The sequence below is a fragment of the Cardiocondyla obscurior genome, linkage group LG07 (genome assembly GCF_019399895.1).
Source record: "Cardiocondyla obscurior isolate alpha-2009 linkage group LG07, Cobs3.1, whole genome shotgun sequence".
In the NCBI taxonomy this organism is placed as follows: domain Eukaryota; kingdom Metazoa; phylum Arthropoda; class Insecta; order Hymenoptera; family Formicidae; genus Cardiocondyla; species Cardiocondyla obscurior.
The window spans coordinates 8,784,783-8,808,993 of NC_091870.1; the positions used below are offsets into that span (position 1 = coordinate 8,784,783).

General features: G+C 41.3%; 1 protein-coding gene and 1 long non-coding RNA gene across 5 annotated transcripts in view; one reads left to right on the top strand and one right to left on the bottom strand.

The window, feature by feature from the left end:
- Positions 1–24,211, top strand: part of Nrx-1 (neurexin 1) — a 177,099-nt gene that overhangs the window by 19,413 nt on the left and 133,475 nt on the right. The window lies entirely within an intron of this gene.
- LOC139104148 (uncharacterized) overlaps positions 13,856–24,211 on the bottom strand; it is a 42,672-nt gene continuing 32,316 nt past the window's right edge. The window contains exon 3 of the long non-coding RNA XR_011545997.1: positions 13,856–14,461. This is a non-coding gene — a long non-coding RNA (uncharacterized lncRNA). The remainder of the gene's footprint in view (positions 14,462–24,211) is intronic.

Here is a 24,211-nt window from a genome sequence, read left to right on the forward strand (position 1 = left end):
GAAATTATGCATTCCATTAATAAGGAGTTGAAATTTCAGCCGCTTGTTCATTACGTTTGCTTCTGTTAAGATTAGATCTTTGATGTGGATAACGATTACGACATTACCTAAATATATATTAAAATTTTCGATCGCAATTAATTAAAAAAAAATGCGCAGTTTAAATATCGTGTCAGATTTAAATTATTTTTTTTATTAACATTCGTCGTTTCGTTGCCTAGAGTTTTACGCTATTGTTTTACTTATTTTTCTTAAGTTTTCTCTACGTTACGTAATCCCGATTCCCGTTTTCTCGTCAGTGATTTATCTACGTCTCATCCTCCGCATGTGCCAAGGAGAATGCTATCACCGGTGCTTTATGCAAACCGCCGGATCTTCAGCATAATGTGCCTTGTAAGGTTGTCTACGGTTGTCTTACCTCTTATAGAAAACGATAGTTGGACGTTGTATTTGTTCTCCTCCGCGGAATAGACATTTCTTGCACTTCCGACGTGCTTTCTCCGAACTATCGCGCTTGAGCTTTTCGACGAATGATCGTAGATGAGTGATCGCGAACAGTTGTAAGCGCGACGTCTTATTATGTTAAGTCGATTGTGCTCGGTGTGCAAAGTTGGTGCGAATTGTACGCGAAGCAAACGGAGATAGTCGCTCTACTGTTCCTCGAGGATGTTTCGTTCAATGTTAGCTTATAGCTTCTTTAGATCGAATTATTTAAGCAAGCGGGGTAAAATAACGATTAAAAAAAAAAGAAAAAAAAAGAAAAAGAAAAAGAAAAATAAAAACTAACTCGTGCACCGGAAAAACTTTGACCAGCGAGAGTGGATGTTCATCTAGTTAACGTCTTCATTATCGAGATTCGCTTTTTTAATTATCGAGAAATTTTCCCGTTATCCACAAGCGCGCATACTTGTATTACCCGGCGCTGGAAAAACGGACGATGACGCGCATTGTTTTAGCTCGCGTCAAGATTCCGCGGCATTCGAATGCGGCTTTGTCGAATCGGAGGACCGTACCCTGAAAGTACCGTGGCGAGAAATCGAGCGGCCGACCGACGGTGAGGCGAAGTGAAACGGGGCGCGGAGGGCCGGTGATTCCACTTCGTGGGTTAAGGACACTGAAATGTGGAGGACCAAGACAGTGGACCCGCGACAATGGGTCCGTCAAGCAATTGTGCAGCCATGCCTCTTCATGGGAGTTTGCGAGATCGATAGCAACCAGGTCGCCTTTCATCGAAAGGAGGTCCAGGTTGAATATCGCATCGCCCATCGCGCCATTATAGAGAACCGAACAGTCCGAAGGCAGCTTCGTGATTTCCGCGCGCGCCTGCAAGCCCGACTTTGACGTACTTGAAATTAACGGTCGCTCGCACGTAAAATGCTGAATGTGTCGGGAAGTTTAGCGCGTGTTCTATCGGTCGACGATGCCGTTCTCTTAAATGCATATCGTGCGGTAAGTGGTAAACTTATGCAGGGAGATTCGCATTCTACGGGAATGCACGATTTTTCCATTTCGCCAGTCATCAGCACTTAGTTAACGCGAAGGGTTAAGGAGGTCTTTGAAACCATTGCAAATGCAATTATCGTACTTTTACTTCGAAGCGCTCGTTTAATAATTTTTTTTTTTTTTTTTTTGGTTATTATATTATTAAAATGTTATTTAAAAATATTTAATTTTATTATTCAAGGTGTTCCAGATATGTCCCTCCCAAAAATTATGAGTAGAAAATTATAGAACCGAAGACAAAAAGAGATAATTAGAATAGTCAAATAATTAAATCGATGTCTAACCATTAGATTAAATTATTAACATGACATTCTGCTTATAGAAACGGGCTAACGTCGGACATAAAATTTTTAAATATTGTCACTAGGAAAATGCAAAGATTGCACATCTCTCGCTCATTATATTCTGCACTTCTCGAGTCAAACGCCTTATTATCGTTTTCAAGAGGAAGTCTGAGATTTTCGTTTTTCCTTTTTCTGTGCAAACGGACCTGCTCTCGAAAATTACTTAGAATCGAATTGTTGCGTTTATCTCCTCTTTGTGAGATAATTCCCTCTTCGAGGCTTCCTTGTATTGTTTCGCTCTTTATCTCGCGATCTTTGTTCTCCCGCTGAATGGAATATGCAGCAGAATGCTGCAAGTTGTCAGCGTCTAACAGCCATTGTAATGATACGGCTTGTTGACAGAATTGAAAGGCTTTATAACAAACTATGCATCGAAATTTCGTTCCACAAGAACGTTGGAACCATTTACAAAGAAGCGTTTTAGCGATTGTTACTTTGTCAGTTTACTTAAAATGTCGCGTAGATTAAGCAACAGAAAATTATAAAGTACACGTAAATAAAGTTGCACGGTTGCAATAAATTTTTCGCGCGCGTATAAATAACTAAATAAATTTTGTTAAAAAATTATAACCTGACTAACATTTTATATCGGTTTTGGATTTCACTCTGATATCTTTTTTCTATCTAGTTAATACATTCGCATGGCTACGGCGACGGATATCATCGATATATTTCTCGCGGACGTAAAAGCAAACGCAAAGCGATACCGTAACTTTATTAACGTTGCGTCTCGAGTCGTCCTACGGCTCTCTTTCAAGCGGAAACGCGACGAAGAGGCGCGAAGGTAGATCGAAGTGAAAAAGAGATAAGCAAGTTAAGACGCAGAGGAACACCTATCCGAGGAACAGAGGGGGATAAAAAAAAAGAAGAAGGATGAAGGAGTGCCTCTTCTCTCCGTAGACGTCGGTTCTTTTATACCATCCGACTACTCCTCTTTTCCCCCCGCGGGGTCGTCCCGAGCTTGCACTCGCTCCATTGTCTTCGGAGCACCGCAAAAGGGTTCCCAAACACGCCCCATCCCGGCCGACGTCTACTCGTCTACTCTTCCAGCATCCCCCACGTCGTCCTCCCCCGAGATCCAAGATGAAAATAGGTTGACGCTCGAGAGAGATCCGAGAAGGTTCCGCGCGGCTTCGAGGAGGTCGTAGGTCGTCGAGAAGTCGCGAGCTTTCAGCGACGTGCATTGTACACGTGTGCATGCGCGCGTAGACGGTATGTGCGAGCACGCCGCTTGTAGATTATCGTTGCGCCGCTATTTTAACGCTTGTCATACCATTCACCGGCATTTATACCGACGTCTTAAAACTCCTCGCGGTAAAACAAACGGTAATTTTTATCTTGGCGGAAATTAATCTTGCGAAATAAAACTCGTGAGAGCTAATCTATCGTTTTTTTATAATTTATAGAAAAATGTCGAGGCATGCCTTTGGAAATAATAGACTTGTAAATTAATATGCTAATACGATTTCGATCAAATGACAGATTAGGACACGCGGCTGTCTAAGTTATGGAAACGAGACGTGGAAATCTAGCAGAAAAGTACCGAGAATAAGATTCTCCTGTAAGAATATAAAGTAATGAAGGGAATAAAATTGAAAAGTGACGCTTTGCACCGTCGATGGGAGTTTCTTGTGGGGGGGGGGGGTGGAAAATTCGAGTCGGAGAGGCGCGAAAAAGACGGCGGGCAAACGCTCGTTCGCCGGTGCGATTCCGTCAGTGGAACGTCCCGGATATGAGTTACTGACCCGTGCATAAATGGACGTTATGAATTCTTCCAAGGAATATTCATCGGAATCGAGGCGCGGCGCGAAATCGCCGTGGCGTGTCGTATAGAGGAAATCGAGTGTGAACCGAAGGAGCGATGCGCGCCGACAGCATTGGCGGTATCTTCGCGCGCGCGAGCAACGTGGATGAGCTTTACTATCTTGCCGTGAGATCGAGAGGAAATCTTCGGATCGTGGAAAACGAGAAGGATTGCCACCCTTCCGGGGACGGACGGCGGAGGCGACGGAGTGCGCGCCCCTCGTCGAGGCTCGTCGATGAAAATCGCGCGATTTACTCGACCGCCATGCCTTCGCGGAATAATGGATAACGTCTGGGAATCTTCCCCTCACGATATTCGCTCTCGAGGTGCGCTCACGGTTCTAGGAGAATAATCAGACGTACCCGAATACGCCGACACGTCGACTCAGTCATCTAACCGATCGACCGTTTCATCGACTTCCATTTCTCTTTTACGTACCGAGCCTCCTTCGGATAAAAAATTGCCCGAGGTAAAACGACGCCTCAAACACGCTCGCGACTATTTACTTTTTACGAGGAGAAAATAATATTTAATTCTTCGCGTGGATTACGAGATCGAATCGTCCTATCGTGAGAATCTTACTTCGAAATCTTTTCTCGAAATTTATTCCATCCAACCAGAAGAGTAGTTGGATAAAATAAAGAAGTCGTCCTCTGTCTGTCGCTGTCATCTTTTTGTTCTTTCTCGCATGTACTCGTCTTCTTAACTCGCTTATCTCTTTTTCTATTCGATCTGCTCCGTTCACAAAGGGATTCGCGCCTCTCTCGCTCCTACTGCTATACGCCCTGGCCAAATCTTCTATTCCACGATATTCTACCTCACGGTGTATCGATCCCTTTTCATTTTTATCTCTCTTTTATCTACATTCATGATCAAAGGAGTTCCCAGGTTCTCTTGGGGACTTCCGCGCGCACACATTTTGCTACGTCGCGAGTAGACAGCGAATATTTAATATCGTTACCGGATATCCATGGGTAAATAAGCGGGATCGATGTAAAATGGGACAAGTCCGATTCAATCTCTATTTTCAAAGGATTTCTGACAAAAAGACGTGGCGCAATAAAAAGATTGTACAATTTTTTTTTTTTCTTTTTTCCTCGACTTCTTTTAGTTACGCAAAATCTTCGAAATTTTATACGCTTTACGAAGTAGTCAAGGGATGAAAGATCGGCGTCTCTATTCCAAGGCGCGCGAAGAGCTTGCGAGAGATATTGGACGCGTTGTTACATTGTCGGGATTAGAATGCGGTGTTACGGCGACATTGTCAGGACAAAGAATGCGCCTGCGATTACGTTCCGGCGCATTGTTTCGCGCGGGCAACAGCATCTATATATTACGAAGTTAAATCGATTACGTGGCGCTTTGAGCGGGGTATTATTTCATCAACACGAACTAAACGCTCGTCGTCATTGTGCCTGCATGGAAGACCATGTCAAAGGCGACGAGGGCGATCACCTTAATTAAGCGGTTACTGGATTGGAGCGATAATACCTGGGACGTATAACTATGTATCGATGCATCAATACCCTCCGATGTAGCGTGATCGATGGTACAGCGAAAACGGGCAACATCAAAGAAAACTCCGTAACAATATCTAATTAACGTCATCTTTGCGTGCAGCGCCGGCGGGAGGGACTCTAAATTCCCTCCCCCCGTCCCGTTATTTTGCAGCGTGAAATTTGCCCGATATATTTATCCCGTTACGTATTTGCGCGCGCGATCGGACAAAACTGTTATTTTAATCAGCAGAAGGTGGAGGAACCGTGATATTACGCGAAATTAATTACACGAACGAGTCCTGATATTAATTTTGCGAGCGAATTAATTAAAAAGTAATACGCCGCTTCTTTTCACAAGAGCGCAATTTCATGCGGGAAACTTTTGCAACCAAGTATAGCCCGTGTCAATGTCAGTAATACATTTTTAAACCACTGTCAACCTTACTTACATGTATTTTCTAACGCGGTAAGTTAAAATAAAAATAAAAAAAAAATGCAGCACGCCCTGGATTTCAGTAATAACTTATTTCCCTCCCCAATTTTCCGTCTCTCCCTCGAGCTCTTACTTTCGCGCATTAGACAGCGTTCTCGCCGCTCGTTTTCCTGTCGACGACGTTCCCGAGTATTCGTTCAAAGGACTCGACTACGCCGGTTGTAAGGACGCCGGACTGAAAGACCGCGGTCTGCCTCCCGCCCTCGTTGGCACGCTAAGTCCCATTCAGCCGTTTTCTTTCAACGCGTCGAGGCGAGCCGAGCCAAGTTTCGCGAAGACGGGAAACTGGGAGCGAGCAGCGACAGCAGCGTCGGAAAACTTTCAATTACGCTCGCGTAGCGTGTCGGTGTATTCCGATATCCTTCTGGCCCGCCGGCTTCAAGTCCTTTAAGCCCCCTATCCCCGAGGGATCAGGTCCATCTGATTACCGGTAATGGGGTTGTGTTTTAAGCTACCTTCGTAGTCACGCGGGAGGGACGAACGGAGGAAGCGCGCGCGCGTCTTTCTTGCTCAATAAGTCTCGCGGAGAACGCGCTGCTCTTTTTCTCGCGCGTTTGCCGGATGAAATTCCAATCTAGTTATACGCGCGATACCGATCGCGAAGCGTGACGGGGGACGATTTAGCGTCGGCGCGACGTCGCGTCGGATTATAGATGCATATTGCGCCACAGTTGGGAGTAATGAATCATTTTGAGTTCTAACGGTTTAATGAGAGTGCCGCGCTCGTTCTCCGCATTTCTTTTCTACGCGCTGACCGCAAATCGCAATAATGTGCATAATTTTATTTTTAATGCACGGAACGTAGGGAGGAAACGCGGAGGGTTATAGAGACGGTGATCGAAAGCAATTATTTTCGTTCGATGCTGCACCCAATTACTTCGAGCTTATAGCGCTGAATCTGCCGACGTTTGCCGAAAACTTGCATCGCGTCGCCGAACTGCCAATAAATAAACTGGTCCTCAATTAATTTCATCGACGCGGTTGCGGCTCACATGATCGCCTATTCGTTCACGTCGACGCTCACGTTCCATTAACGCGGGCTTTCGTATCTCTTTTACATACTTTTTCTGCTTTTTCGGCTTTTTCCATCTGCTCTTTCTCTTTTATTCTGCCATACGTTAGCCAATTTTGCGGTCAAATACGCGGCTAAAATTTTTCGTCAATTATAGCAAAATTATTACCTCGAATATTCGCGCGATATAGACCGAAAATTTGTCGTGCGCATTGAGTGCTTTGTTGAAATATTATTTTACATAAAAATGATATAAATTTTAAGTAATCGTACGCACAAAATAGCGCGCAGAAAATCTGACTTATTCAACTTCCATTTGATATTTCGCCAGAAGTACGCAATTATAATTTTATAAAATTTAATTTTCAACAAAAATGCGAGTTTTCGAAATCATGATGGTCCATTAATTTATATTAGCCGATTAATTTATATCAATCTCTTAGCAACGCAAATACATATTAATCCACACATTACCTTGAATTATTCCTACAGATTTTATATGCCAGTTCTCGGTTCTATCCCGAGGTAAATTCTATTTTATTTGATGTGTAACATAAATGAGCGCGTGTGATGCATCATAGAATAATTCAGAGTGCAAGTTTCAAATTTCACGCCTGAGCGAGTTGGTTGAAACTTCAGCTATTCGAATGAACTGTCACGGAAAATGTTTAGTCGGAAATAATTCTCGAAGCGCGGCCAGAAATTTTAAATGCAATTCTTGCGTGCCAGAAAATCTTGACTTTACTCCGGAGACAAATCTCGCGATTTATTGTCAGCTACGGCGACGCAATAAAGTCATTTTTCAATCTCTTCGCGAGTAAAGATTGCACGTCGAATGTGAGCGTTTTTAGTTACCGCATCTTTTTCAGAAACGTACGAGGATGGATACGCGGCAGTACATGCGCTGTCAGTTTGCATATGCAATAGCGCAATGCGGTTTGCGAGCAAATATGCTCTTCAGGACAGACAGTCGACGCGAAGCTTTATGACGTACCAACGACCGACGTTGCTAGCTTGCTACATTCAAGTCGGCTCATTAAAGATTTAATCCCGACAGTCACGAAATCTTCTAAGATCTGTTTTTACTTTGCGAAAGTGGTTTGCAATAACGCGAGCGTCTTCGAGGATCACTAACAAATGCTTTTCCTTCATTGTTAAATTTTTAACAAATAAATGTACGCGAGTAATAATTCGCGGACGATATTTCGCTTGGTATAATTATTAAAAATATTGCAGACTTGAACTGCAAGAAAAGAATAAGAGTTCATGGGAACGCTAGAAAGATTGGCTAATTTGTATTAACGCGACGAGCGATAAAAATTCTGACTTTTAACGTGTATGAAACAAGTGTTCGCGCGGCGCGATTACAGTGCGTATTTTCTCGCGCACAGATATATGGCTTTGCATAACGCTGCGTGCTAAACGACTTTGAAATTACCGGCGGATTAACGCGGAGATAACGATCCCATTCGCGACTTAATCCGCGAAATGTCTTATAACCGCGATAACTTCTCGCGACGTCGTGCTCGTCGCTCGGACCCTCCGGGCGCTCATGTGAAAAACGCCCGTAAACGGAGTTTAGGGCAGCTCGTTTTTCGCGTAACGATTTTCCCTGGGGAAAATGGCTTCCTTAAGCGCGTTACGCCGTAATTTCGCAGCAACGTTTTCATCCTTATTCTCATCTCGTGACATTTTGCGCCGCCGCCTCGAGAACTACGACGACTAAATTATCCGCGAGCCGTTTATTTATTCCCTACCACGTGCGGCCTTTGGCAAAGATAGCAAAAGAAAAAAAGAAAAGGAAAAAAAAATATTACAGCGCGTCGGGGTTTTTTTTTTTTTTTCGCGAACCCGATACCTACTCGCTGAAATTGAGTCGCGTAATTAATTACGGGGAATCGGCCGGTCTCGCTGGAGCTTATCACGAGCTCTCCTTGTTGGTGCACCTTGTTAACGTCCGTGGTGCAAACGCGAAGAGCCGTTATTAACACGACGGATTTACGGGCGTCCTGGAAATATTGTCCTTGTCGATATCCGCTACGTCGGAAGTGCATTTTCCCGATGAGCTCGCTCGGCGACTTTTTGCTTCCCCGGCGTCGCGACGGAGCAGAAATTACTACGGGCTCGGTTTCGCCGGAAATAAAAAGATCGCTCGCGAACACGGCAGCGTACCTGATGTCGCGAAATAGTATGTGCGATCACGGGTGTGTGTGTGTATGTGTGTGCGGGGGCTACACGATGGAGGCGGTAACAGGTGGGGCGATGCGACGAAAATCGCTGGCGCGATTCCAAAGCGGTTTTTACGTCCGTCCCCCTTTTCGCTGGCAAAAATGATTACACGAGGGGTGAGAGAGATATCGCAGCCATGCTGCGTCTAAGTTCGTTCCTAATTATCGTTTATCGAGCCCGCCGATCCGTTGCGCAAATAAAAAAAAATTCTGCCGACTCCTCGTTGCGTTTTTACGTCAAGAAAAAAAAAAAGGACCGCGTGTCGTGTCGTAGACTTTTCGCTTTCTTTCCGTTTGCATGAAGCTTGTTTAACGTATCATCGAACTACTCTACTTCGGAAACGTCGAACAATAAATTACATGAATTTAATTGCTATATTTATTTTATTACGTCACTAATGAAAGCAAAGGGTGTAATAATAACTTTTAATAACGGAAATGAATTTTTTCTTCAACAAAGCGAATGATATAATTGGCATTAGGTATTAACTATATTATTACGATCGTCGCTCAATGCACCGCTACGCTTTGAGGAAATATCCGGGCGGTGCCGCCGCCGCGAGTTACAAAATTTTCGTGGCCGAGATAAATTGACCTATGCAAACATCGCGCTCAACAAATTTGCGGTGATAATTACGACACGGCCGGGTGGAGATGGGTTTATCAAAGGAGTCGTTCGCGGCCGAATTAGTACGGGAAATGTTGCCGCATCAATACAAAGGCGTGCTACTCGCTTGATCATACGCCACCAACCGCCGCCGGCGGCTTTGCTGCCGGTGGAGATGATTTGCATGTAGAGTACGAATGGCGCGCGGTAGATGAGTATACGACCGTTCGTGCATCTGCATACGATTATGCGGCTACGTGTTGCTCTAACTGCCGACAACGTCGCGGCGTCTGCTTACCATTTTGTGCGTCATTCCGCAAGCCGTCAGTTATTAAACACCTTGAATGACAGCCGGAACGTTTCATTCCGCGGAATAAAATATCGCCGACGTTGAGGTTTCGAGATAACGTTCAGAAATGAGCGTTCTTCAATTTTATTTCATATTTTATGAGAAACTTTTCCCTCCCGAAAAGACATTCTTTCTTTTTTTTTTTTTTTTTTAATTCTACTCGCTGCGAGAGCTGGGGGTTAAAATTAAAATTCTGAATCGTTTCGCGAACGTCGTAATCGGGAAGGTTATATGGCATAGGAACATTGCGGTTTACCAAGTCGATGTTATCCTTAACGACGGGGAAAAACGTACTTGGCTCGGAGAGCTAAATTGAATTACTTAATTCGACGACCGGGTTTCGCCGCATAATACAACGGTCGGTTCACTGCGCGCATTAGTACCCCGGCGGTTCTCCAGGGGAATTCTGCATAAGCAATAGCTAATGCCGCGTGATCAGCCGACGATTGCGCTTTTCTGTTTGCGCTCACATTACACTGCGCGCGCTAATAGCCCGCGCGCGATTTTATAGCCGAGTGCGTCAGCGTTTCGCGAATCGTGCCGCGTCGAGGACCGATAGAGTGTCCGACGGTATCAGCGAAAAGCTCGCTGCCGCGATAAGCGAGAAGGTGTGTTCGCGAGATGTCAAATACGTGTGCGCCAGCCGCGAGGCTGCTCAACGCCGGCACGCTCTCTTTGTCTTTTTACGCTTTGTTGCCGACGCATGTGCCGCGATATCAATCGCACAAACAGTGCAGCCTGCACTCGCGAGATCGAGACTTTTCTCCGGGTTCTTTTTTTTTTTTTTCAGGAACAGAATACAAGACAGAGACATTAATTTTTTTTAATGAAATAATTGACATTTAGAAATTTATTCTGCGCTATATATTTATGTATAAACATATAAAATTTTCAGATTATTCTACTTCATTGTTCGTTTTCGTAAATAATTAATACGACGTTCTCGCTAAGTGAAGAGAATTAAATCTTCGTTTATTTTTTTTCAAAAATTAGATTTCTGAATGACAAACAGTAAATTACTTGTAACTTTATTCAAGTTAATACCTATGTTTAAACACACGGGATTTAAATTATTTAGTAACGAGCTTTCGCAAATAAAAATTGATGCGGCACGTGTGCAAGTTCGTCAATATTTTAATTCGTGCATTAAATAATGTTATCCGGTTGATAATCAACAGAACCGACGGTATCCGCGTTTGTAACGTAATTACAGACATTTCATGTCAGATGTCGGTTGCCACTCACGATCCAATTTATGAAATATGACGCGTGCACTCAGATTGACCTGTGCATCTGCCGTACCGAACTACAAATAATTTTCGCAAACGCGTATTAACGCATTTATTTCCGAGGCTGCAATCGACAAAAATTTCAAATACTAATTCCACTCGATTATTATTACTTTTTCGCAGCTTACGCAAGCGGCGCGTTGCGCAGTTATTTACGACGGGCGCTGCTGGCAGAGTACGTTTAAATTTAGTCAATCAATCGCTATTAATTTTCTGTTTTGTTCGTACTGATGTTACTGATGAATTATTAACTATCCATTAACTGGCTCAATCAGTTCTATCAATTTCAATTGTTTTGGGAATATCTGGTTTATTGGACGTGTCGATATGTGATTTTACACCGTTTTCATTCCCTCCGCCTCTTCCTCCGCTTCGATACACGTATTTGTAAAATGCCGGCTCGATTTGATCGCCCGTATACAAACTGTACAAAATCGCGATGCGCCCGAAGAATAGCAATGCCGGGTTTTTAATTTACCACGACTCCCGAGACGCGGAATGCAAGCGCGTGCGACAGCGTGTTAATATGAATGATACCGGAACAATGAGGACAGCGGGAGATCCGTAGGCTCTCCTCTCTTTATGCAGATGCAGGATATGAAGTTTTAATTAAAGGAATTTATGAGTCGCGCTGCGACATTTAACGGTGTCACGGAAGTTATCTCTCGCTTTTCTCGCGCACTTCGCTCTCTCCGCTCTCTGGATTTCTACTACGACTTCGAGACATTCATTCCGGGTGACTAAGCTTTCTCGAGATCCATTGCCAAAATACGGAACACGATTTTCAAACCGGATACGTAAGATAATTTCGTAATAAACGTCAATACATTTTTAAAATAGATATCCATGCTAATTAAGTACAAACTTAATCGCGTTGCTTTACAGTGCGTGCATTAATAAAAGTAAAAAAAAATTAAAAAATATAAATAAGAAATTTTAATCCTTTGATGAATTTCTACAAGAAATTTTTTTTTTTTTTTCATGTAAACTTTAAACTTAAATAGGAAATTTTTTTTTTCTCAATTAAAAATTTCTCATTCCTTCCCTTTTAAATTTAAATTTCTTTTAGGAACTTTGTTAATTTAATTTTCCGCTTTTCATTCCCACTTATGTAAAGCGAAACCCTCTTTTCAATGGACAATCACGTGGCATGATCCTCTGACAGAATGAGAAGGTATACTCCGCCAGCTTGTCAAGCGTAAGAGCGTGGGTCTTCGAGTAAATGTCTACGAGGTATAACAAGGATACGAACTGGAAGGAAAGTGGGCGTGAAACAGACTTTGATGTAGAGAGGAAGGATTTTGCTCGGATAGAGCAGGAATAATCATTATTCTCTTACGCGGCATCTTTAAACTAGGTCTTACGCATTTAAATATTAATTTACGTTCCTATCGCATAAATATTTTTAAGTTAATAATTTTTAATTTGTAATTACTATTTCTCTCCCGGATACTGACGCGATTAAACGTACACGCAGATAAAACTTGGTCTCGAAAATTTTTTTAATTAAAAAGAATTATATGTTTATAATTTTATAATTAAGTTTAAATTTTATTCAGATATACGACGGAACTTGCAAACGTTTTCCGCAAAATTTTAATTCTTTTTTCCTATATACACTTTATTTTTTTATTTTAATTTATTTCTGGTTATTTATATTTTATAAAAAATATTTTACATAAATAACTGGCACAAGAATTACAGCGCAGAATAAAAAATAATAAAATATTGTAGAAAATAACATCATAAAATATAATTAAAAAAATATGTTATTAAAAAAAAATTGTTTAAATACGTACAATGGTATAAATTTTTTTAATTTTACATACAAATAAATTCTTGATAATTATTACTCTGTCTTGCAATAATAAATATGTTCCGGTAAGCATTAAGTGAGTTTCTAAATCTCTACACGATCTCAATAGTATATTAAACGAACTGAAGAATCGATCATGCATATGACATCTAATATCCGCTTTTGCGGGTTTTCAAAAGGCTTCAAAAATCGGGAAAAATGATCGGGTTATCGACGCGTTAAGCTAGGAATGACTGATCCAATGATTTCACAAGATCAAGATTCCCTCACGAAAAAGTAGCACACTCTGTAATATCCTATGCAATGAGGAATAATCTTAGTCACAAAAAATATGCTCAATATGCCTATTCTTCTCTCGAATAATCCTTGGTATTTATTATACAAGAAACTATGTGCGCGCTACTTTTTTAGAGACTTCAATTACAAACGATAAAAATAAATTATGTGACTTACGAATGTGGTATCAGCATGAGCTTCAGCGAAGTTGAAGAATGTAACTGTAACATAAAATTCGAAGTATTAATGTAGAGATACTGGTATATCGATTAATAAAATTAATAAAAAAAAAGAAATCTTTTTTTTAAATAAAGATTTTATTTTAAAAAAATTTATATTTACTTTAAAGTTGCTCCCCCGATGCAGGATGCCCATCCTGAGCCTGCTCCTCCTCTCAGATGGGACGTGACGAGCCATCTTCCGCGCACTGGAAACTCGCGAACGCGACCGTGATTTTACTTTCGCGACAATTATCGATGCGCGCGTTATTTTTCGACACTGCTGTAAAGAGAAAATCCTGAAAACAAGTTACTGACTTACCCAATCTGCATACAGCGGAGTTGAAGAATTCTGCCGGTGGCTGTAACATAAAAAGAAATATATCAATGTAGAGACGTGTCAGAAAATTAATTAGATTAATAAAAAAAAGGGTAAAATTTTTTTTTAATAAAGATATAATTTAATAAAATTTATGCTTACCTATAAGTTGCTCCGCCGATGCAGGATGCCTCCTGGGCCTGCTCATCCTCTCAGTTGGGACGTGTCGAGTCCTCCTTCCGCGCACTGGTCACTCGCGAACGCACTTCCGTAAAAATATAAACGAAAAGAAAACGTCCGAAAACTAACGGCACTCCCGTAACGCCGACGAACCGACTGCGGTTCGTATATTATTTAATACGGCGGCGACAGCATTTTCGATGACGACGGTGAATGCTGCTGCGTTAACCTGAAACAAAAAGAAATATATAATTTAATTCTAGAGATGCTACAATTATTCAGTCGCCAAAACAGAATGTCCGCGCTTTTAAATAATATATCGAATAAATAATTAAAAATAAAGTTTTCCATCACGACGAACTACTAGCTTTAAGTCTCAAAAGAGTGATTCTTACCCTTGAGGTTGCTCCGTTGATGCACGTGCCTTTCCGAGATTTCCTTCTCCTCTCAGAATATTCTCTCGTCAGACTGGGCAGAGCTATCTTACTCTTAGATCGCTTAAACTTGATCCTCGCACTCTGTCCCTGCGAACAAAAAGCCCAGATAATTAGAAAAACTGCACGAATCTACGCACCACTTCTGATATAAAAAGATTACTTCGCGGAAATAAACGCGTAAGGATATCTTACTTTACGGAAAGGAGATATATTCACACGTGTTCTCCTCACATGGAGAATGAGGAGAAGATTGTTCTCGTGCCGGGCGATTTTCGTTGTACGCGATACGCTAATACGTACTACTTTCGGTACGGAGACACGTGCTTGTTGCGCTGTGCGTAGGACGTGTGTGCTTGCGCGACCGCTGAAGAAGGACAAAGCGAGAGTGGGAGTAGTGGGGGAAATACCTAGCGCGCGGCACGTAAGCTCTCGCTCGCTCGCTCTCACCCAGTCCCCCCCCCCACTCCCCCCGCTCCCCTCGCCTACCTATCCGTTACTCTTGTTCGAATTATTATATTATTTCGGATCGACCGAAAAATCAGAAAGACCTCGCTTTACATTGCTAATTCGAGGCACGAATAAATGTTTAAATTGTTATGTCGTCTAATAGACGATGGTGTGCATTTTGGTGTACCGCTAGCTCCGAAAAAATAGTATAATAAAGTCACTCTGGGAATGAAAAAAAGTCGATTCGACTTTATTCGTATCCAAATTTGAAACGGATTAATATGAAAAGGTTGCGGTGACACAAGCAAATACGGAAAACTTGGGGAAACTTTCGCGATCTCGCCATGAAACTTGTCCCATAAAGATTCTGCTTGAAACTTTCTTATTGCCGTATAAAAACTCAAAACTGTCGCAAAAAAGAGATGAGATACAGGATGTGGTTAATGTACAGCCATCCGGCTTTGATTTATAAGATGCAAAAATTAGTGGTGAAATAAATATACGCGGGAGCTAAATTTCTAAATATAAAAGGATCCATTTTTACGAAATCGTCGGTATTATTCAAAAAATAAAAAGAATGACCGACTTGTCCACTTCGTGATAGATTTATTTTCGTCGCACATTGTGACTTGCACAGCGACGGGAAAATAGAAAGCTGTTAGTAATTTTTATCAATCACTTTAAATTGATTAACTACAATGAGAAGACGATTAATCCCGAATATTTTTGCAAAAGTATGAACGAATTATATTATCGAAATTTTATTAAGCTCAATTAATTTAAATTAAAAGGAGCTCGAAATAAAATTGTGCTCTTCGTATATAAATCATGTGGCATAAGAGTGATCTGCAGTTACGAAACTATCCCTGATTGCGATCGCATTTCACAAACAAGCCCGACCGGCTATAAATGAATAACCTGAAATGGAAATTGATCTGTGTTTGGGATTCCCACGCAGATGGATTGTGTTGGAAAAACGAACGCAGTTACGTCTTCCGGAAATCGATTGAGAGACGAGGGGAATGAGAATTCCGGCTACGACTTCAGAATATAATGTAAGGAGAACCGCAGCGGTCTAGTAATGGGATGATTTAATCTGTGGTCGATGGTACGAGACGAGGAAGCTGGTGTGACCAATGATATTGGATGGGGAATACTCGGTTTCCTATTCTCGAACCGCCGTATATTAACAACGTGATATTTGATATCTTTGGCCCTAACGCGACGCGGATAATAAAAAATTCTTCCGCTTATCTATCTTTCACGTAGAAGATTGCAATTTAATTAAAATGTAAAAATTGTTTTAAAAAAATTGAAAATATCTACGTTATTTTTAAATTTATTTTATTCAAATTGTTAAATTATTATGTAACTTAGCGATAAATAATGTCACTTATTTTAAAGGAATTTTTAATATATTCTTTCTATTTTAAGTAGTATTAATTTATTATTTTTTAATAAATATTTTAATAAAAAAAATTATTTTTTAATGTGCTTTATAAGTACAACGTTGGGTTAAATTTTCTATCGTCTAAATCGTTTCTAAAACTAATACATCGTGCCAACGTTTTTGACGTCTCCTCAAAAAGAAAACTAAATTAGTGAAGTAAAAATACTTCATGAAATTATAATGAAATTTGTCAGCAAATTTATTTTATATAAATTTCCGCGTATAATATAATGTATTTAAAAACAATAATTTAATATATTCGCAATTTTTTTTTTCAGTGATGTAATCTAGTAGTAAAAATAAATGATTATTATTACTACAGAATAAAATTACACATAAATTACATAAAATATACATTTCCTATAAAACAAAGTTATTAAAATATATATAAACCTTGATCGGAAATAAATCTAAAAATTTAATATGTGCGCGAATATGGAATAAAGAGCTTTTCGGTCGATTAAATAACAAAAATGTCTGGAACGCATCGCGGGAACCTAAAATGGATCGGAAATGAAAACAATTTCGCCGGAGATAAACATTATTTTCATAATTATTCAATTAAAATTCTATTCGGATCGAACGAACCTGCCGCGCGTTCTCCCGCCGTTATTCGCGGAGCTGAGGGAGCCGGGCGAAAAGTGAATATTCTGATATCGCGAAGCCTGCAAATTGATCAAAGTCACTCGATATTTCTCGCTCTCGTTTCCGCGTTATGTGCGCGCGAGCTCGAGCGCTTAATTCCGCAGTCTGAGTATCTCGTATAGTCTAGCTTTTGCACGCGCGGGGCCCCGCATAACGAACGAACTCAACTTCGCAATATATATATATATATTATACATATTATATATATATTCGGAAGTCGTGCCGGCAGTTTCAATTTGCTCACGGCGGGATAATTCACGCGCGAAATCGCGGTGGCCCATTTTTTATCGCGCGCGAACGAACTTGCGCGCGCCATTGTGCAAAGTCCGCCAAGGATTTGCAACTTTCAGGCGGCAAAAGCCGCGGTCTGACTTCCTTGAAATGTCTCGCACGTATATCCAGTCGCAAGTTCGTTCTTCGGTGAGATCGACAAAAGCTCCCGGGGTGCTGCATATACGTGTGTATGTGTGTGTGCTTGCGCGCGCGTACGTGTTCGCGGGCAACAATGAATCACTCTTAAAACGTATTTTATTCGAAAAGACATTTCTAGCGAAATGGGCCAACTGTTAAAAACCTCTGACATGAATATAACATATAATTCTGACATATTGCGCTGCATAGAATAAAATGAGATTCTCCTTCACAGGCTGTCTCTGAGCATCCTATTTTCTTTCAACGTCAGGCACTGTCCGAAAAGCAAAAGGAGAATATTTTAAGGTGCCAACTATGACTATTTTCCCGCCCAACAGTATTGTAATTTCTTACGAGATTAACGCATTGCTAAAATTTTTCTTAATGAAATATTAACCCAACGTTTATACAGCGGTATATACCTCGCAATAATAGCACTTCTAAAATTGCTCATAATTTTTTTTTTTACATTTATGCTTTAATATTGCAATTCTACGTAAGATTAAATTATCGCTAATAAATATTTGTTGATGCGACGCCTGTTACGTTCTACGAAATAAATTTTCTTGGCAAACTGCGTCAAGCGTCTCCTTCGACGTGAAGACGCGGATTGTTATCGTTACTCTTATAATTAGAGTTCACTCGCGCACGAAACGTTTGTCATTAGTTTGCTAAAAGTTCGCGAAGTTATACCGGCGTATTCCGCGGTAGAAATTTTTTTTTCTTTCGTAAAGTTTACGGCGACAGTCCTGTTCTTCAAGGCGGCTAACTTGGCGACGAACAATAACCGTTATCTCTTTGCAGCAGATTATAAATGGTTATCATTAATATTACGATTATTTCGTTAAATAGGCCGTAACGTGGAAACCGCGCGCAAAGTTGCGTGATTTTTTTTTTCCCCGTCCGGCGGCCAAGAGTTTCCTAGAGTGGAGAAACCCAACAAACAATGTCGGGCAGCTCTCTCTACAGCTGCTGTCGAGCCCTTAGCGGCTTTAAGGGCGGAGGCCAGTCGTCCTTCCTAGCCGCGGCGCACTCGAAACGTTTGTACTCCTGTTAAGGCTGTAGAAATTCTTTCTCGACGGTGTCGAGCGTAACGAGGAAGCGACTCTCTCAACCTTCTTCATCATCAGCAACCGTACCGTTCTCCAATGCTTGCATTCTGTGTCAAGCATTGTGGTTTTTTTTTTCTTTACCTCGAATAACCGCGACAACAACAAATCGGCAACAGTTGTTTATGCAATGGACCGTAAAAAAATTTCGTGACAGCGAGATAATCGCGTTTCTCGTTCGTTTCGTCGCGCAAATCACCGCCGAAGAGTCAAAAGCTTCGTGATTTACGGGTACTAACGAAGATCCAATATTCGACGAGCGAAAAGTAATTAAAAGCTCTCGAGTTAGGTATTTCGAGTAAGGCTTACATCTAAGCATTAATTCCTCTCCCGAGAACGTCGCAGTGATCGAGCCCACTCGAAAACTACTCGAACGCATCGCGCACCTGAGGGAGTTTAAATTTAATTAAGTTGACGAGTCATTATTCGACGATGCTCGACGATCGTTAATCCCGCGTATCGAGACGCGGTGCCGGATACTCAAAGAATCTCCATTCTAAGCTGTACCTGTAATCCGCATCGGGACTGTGCGAGCGCGATCGAGAGAACCCACCGAATTTCCCGTTGCCCAACTTTCGTAAATAATTTGCTTTAAGTGCACGGCCGTGAGCCGCTGTTAATTGTGACAAATTTAAAGTGTCGCGGCGGCGTTGCGGCGCGATTACCGGCGAATTCTAATTACGAAACAATTGTGGAAATTGTTTCATCAGTGTAATGCTGTTTGCATGGAAATACGCTATCATTAAGAGATTCCGCATATGTTTAAATCTCCATCAATAAAATCTATGAGAAAATACTTTGCGTGCGTTGCACAACGTAAAGACGCATTAATTACTAAACGATGTTGCGTTTATATATTTTAATTAATATTTTTACAATTCTTTTTAACGAAGACAGATTTTTAGCGAACGTAAAATTTTTAATATGAGAAAGGGACGGGGAGGCACCGATGGAAGAGAGACGAAAGATTTGAATTATTGTAATTGTAAGCAGCTCCTGCTTTAAATTGCGAAATTGTTCGAGGCCGACGTTCGAGGCTGGGTCGTTACATTCGACCGCAGGAGCGCCGGGGATAACCGATCCTGCAGGATTCCCGGGATAACCGCCGGCTCTCCGACTATGCCGATTAGTTTCGTGTTGACATAGCCGACCGCATCGATCGTTAAGCTCTAACGACCGTTCCCGATTACGATTTCTTTGCGATGCAAATGTCGTGGTTTTAACGAACGCGCTTTTATTCTAATGAACGATTCGGCGTGACCAAATTAAGTCAGTCGTTAAAAATATCAACCTCGCTCACGAGGACTACTGTCACTCGACAGAGAGCTTGGAAACAGCAATGAGCGCGTATAATGGCCGTTGAAAGCGAGTATCTGGACGTGACTAGAAAAAGAACGATCTGATATAAACGGAAGACTTCAGCGATCCGTCTGGGGTGCATAAATAAAGTGGTAAATTTAAATAACAAAATAGTGTCAGTAGCAGCCGCGTCCAACACGGGGGTCGTCACGTTCACCTGACCCAAACGAGAATATCGTGATGTGGGCACTTGCCGCATCATAAATCCGTTCTTCGCGCTCAACGTTCCGCCCCGGCGACACTCACTAGCCCGCGTCGAATTTTACCGTTCATCGATTTTCTCTTTTCCGGATCGTACACACGAGAGGGGGAGGCAAAGAGGAAGAGAAAGAGAAACAGGGACACGAAAGCAGGGGGTGCGCGATGTAGTCGAGCGGCTTTGATGCGCGGTGAGTGTGAACGCGGCGATTAACCCCATATCATTCCTCTTATCAAACGCGCCCCTATCCATCGCATCTTCCAGTCCGTCTCTTTCGCTCGGTGGAAAGAGCGGAGCTTTTGAACAACCTACGAAGCGTGGTGTTGCAAATCTTTCTGTCTACATATCCCTTTATTTTCGTTATTTCCATTTCATTCGCATTCGCCACTCCGCCTCTCATCTTGCCTTTTGCCACCCGTATGTGCGATGGAATTTTTATATCTTTTTTTACCGGAGCTTTCATTGTAACAAAGAATGTTTGAAATATCGGTTAAAAGCATTCAATTTCCTATTTCTTTTTTTTTTACACTGATACATAAATAAAATATTCTACAAAGGTTTTATTACAATTTATCTTTTTTTTTCTTTTCTTTTTTTTTTACTTTAATTAGTTTGTATGTGAAATAGTTAAAAATCAAGTTTTCTTTTGGTTTCCTATTTGTTAAATCGCGATATATAGTTTAAGCATAACTTTACGATCATTTTTTGTTACAATATAAAATAAAAAAAAATAAAAAAATAAAAATAAAACCGTAACCTGTGCAATAAAAATTTTCAGAGAAGAGAAAGTTTTGGGAAATATTTTAAAACAGTTCTTTGGAGAAGCCGCTAAAATATAATAATACTACTGTTGCCATAGATCAATTTTTTCTTGATTAAAATAATTTACTAATAAATTAAGAAGAACAGAGGCGTAATTGTGACTTCGGTGCATTAACGCTCGCGATAGAATAATCTCTGGTAGGAATATAGATGACAGAAACCAACCGCGAGTATTGAAAATGAACATAATAATCAAGAGAGCACAATGGCAAGCCAGGAAAGTGTTTCCGCGAACAAAGCAGTCGATAGTATTCGCTTTATCTGACCTTTACCTTTGCCGCATATCCACCCTACCACCGGCACCATTTTCAACTGCCTCGCGTTCATCCATGCATGCAACCTCTTGCCTCCGCTATCTCCTCATCCCTTACCCTATCCGCTTTCTTTGTCTCCGTTTCAGGTTGGAAGGGTGGAGACTGACTCGTTTTGGCTACACGGGTCCAAGTTAGAACCCGAGAAATCGACCTACATTCGCTGAGTAACCTTCGAATCAATGCAACACCCAGTGGTGCTTAGACAAACGGGGATGCAAAATTTTTCGAAACTCAGGAAATGTAGAAAAATATTATTACGAATAAAAAGCCAAGTGAAACTATCGTAATTCGCGTCCGTCGAATCGTATTTATAATAATTGAATCGTCCATTTGGAAAGACTTTAAACAATTAAAACCACCAGAGGATAATAAGAAAAGCCAGTAGGAAAATCCGGATATTATCATAAGCTGTTAAATTGCTTTCAAATAATTAAAAGCTCGCAAGCTCTCTCTCAATTCCTCTCTTTTCAGGCACCACTGCACGCATTGCTTTCGTGCACGGGCGCAAAAATACGCTTTATCGTTTTTCTGCCTAAATGTGCGCCACGGCCGCACGCGACGGCGAAGCGAAATGTTAAAGTACGCGGATGCATTTCCAGCGATAGTCGACGGCCCGTGCGATTAATGCTTCGCGGAAGAGAGGCGTGACTTACGTAGAAGTAGACCACGGCAGCCCGAACTTCGAATAGGTAAAGGCCGCTTTTTTACCGGCTATTTTTAGCGATCCGCGAATGTGACGTAAAAAAAAAAAAAAAAATATCAAAAAAAACGCGGAAACTCTGGAAGAAAAAAAAAGACCTTTTTCCGGGTTTTATCTCGACGTCACCGCGTGCAGTTGCGCCGCGCGAGTAAACTATACGCTTAATACGCTCGCCGCCGAAATTGCAATGGCCCATTTCAGCGGATAATCGCGAAAAGTGAATTGCATCGGCGCGCCGCCGTGCAAATTATGCAGCGGGGACAACTTGACTGGCGCGCACTCGAAACGCAAACGTAACGTAAACGTGTGCACTTAGGTAATGTTATTACATGTATTTACATAATGCGCCGAGACGTGCCTAGTGTGTGTTTAGTATAATGCCGCGTACCTGGCTGGAGTGCTTCCGCGCTTGCCTTCAATGGCGAATGGATTATGATCGTGCGATAATTCGTGTGCGAGCAAGTTCAACCGGTGTGCGAGATTATTAACGAGCCGTCTAATTAAAAAAAAATTTTTAGTCGGGATCTCGTTTTTTATTAGCAAGACTCTCGTCGTGTCTCGTCGATGGATTTTTAACAATCGCAGTTCAAGTTCTTTTTATATTAAACCTGAATATTTTCCGTTTGTAAAAAAAAATATTTTTACTCGCGGAATTTGATTTAAGTTTAAATAATTAAATTAAAATGATCCTGTATCTGCGGCAAATCGTGGCCTTAAACACTTTGCGCGGGGGAAAACGAAGAGCCCTGGTGATTGCGGCAGGTTCGGAGGAAAAGGGCAGCGCGGTGGTGGAAAAAAAATTGAATGCCTCCGCCGGAAAATGTTTTGCCACGGCAACGCCATTTCCGTGCAACCAGCAGAGATAAGCAAGAAATGTTGTTAAGAAGAAGCGTAGTTCCTGATTTCGTAGCGCGCACCTCTCTCAGAAACACCGTCGGAATAGAATTGTTTTCAGGCTTGTGTATTTTCTTCGCGCTCACCCACTTTTTTTTCCCATTTTCCTCGTTACATAACGAAGCTGCAGTTTCGAGGGGGGTGAATAGGAGAAGACCACCGGGGGTTGGAATAGGACGGAAATAGTTTGCGTTATCGATCCAAGTGCGCCCGATGCGCGCGGATCTTAATGTAATTATTTTCAACTAAATGCGAAAGTCGAAAAGCAACGAAAGCTTTGCAACAGTCGCATTTTTTAAATGCGTTTGCCCAGACGGCGATACCGCGCGATTAATTTAAGCGATTCGTATCACGTGAATCGATTTAAAGACGGCGCGTATTCGCAACGCGTGCGCGCATATTTAGATTCCTCGAAACCACGCAACGTATTCCGCTCGCGCATCCACGAAATGCACAAATCGAGGGTAAACGTTTCAGGTCGTGCTTGAATAGAACAGATCATGGATCGTCTACCGTGTATTCATTGAAGAATATTGCGTTCAATGGGAAGACTATAGCGTGCGGAGCGACGATGCAATAATTTATTAAAAATAGATGGAAGCGCGAAATAAAATGCCAAGCAACATGTAGTTGCATATATCGCATTCTTTATATAAAACGCTTTCTTTTATATTTATAATGTATATAACATACTTCTTCCGCAGACTTCCGGTACATTTTATTTTAATATTTGATTACGCAAGTTTTGCGTTCAATAAAAAATATATATTACTGATATCTTCAGAAAAATTGTAATTTAGACTGTCGTCTGCCGTAAAACGTTTCGATATTTCAAAGTTAACAATTCCGTATTCACGAATGTAAACCTCTAGAGACACCGTAAAAGTACCGGGAATATCCCTTTAATTGAGTTTAAAATTAAGATGTTACAATAAGATCTACTTAAAGTTAACTACTGGTTATAATTCTGTCTCCTTTGCTTGATCCCGGAATCTAATTTCACAGAAACTCTTCTTTTAATTTTTTTTATTATTTAAAAATTACATAAGCGTTTCCATTAAAGAAGCATTCATTTCGAATCGAAAATTTCGACATTTTAAATAGCTCAACGAGTCGAGCAGAAAAAATATTTGTCGTTTGACGTTTCTATATTTTAATATAAAAAATACAGTGCAGTTCGTCAAACGATTTCCTTGCTTATTTATCCTCGGTATTCTTCTTTTTAACTTCCATATATTTTAAGAGGGAATAATTTAATAAAGCAAAGTTATTGAAACGACTTGCGGAAACGCTCGCCGGCGGCTCGCTTACGTGAAAATAATGACTCTTCCGGCGCGTCATCCTTCCGCGAAGTGGATCATTATCTTCGCCCAAAGGACTCGTTTTATTTGCGCAAGCTATAGGAATTCCGCGATCGATATAACGGACAATTGAAGTTGTTAAAGGTCAGCGGTAAAGGTGGAAGCGTGGCGTAACAATGCAGTATA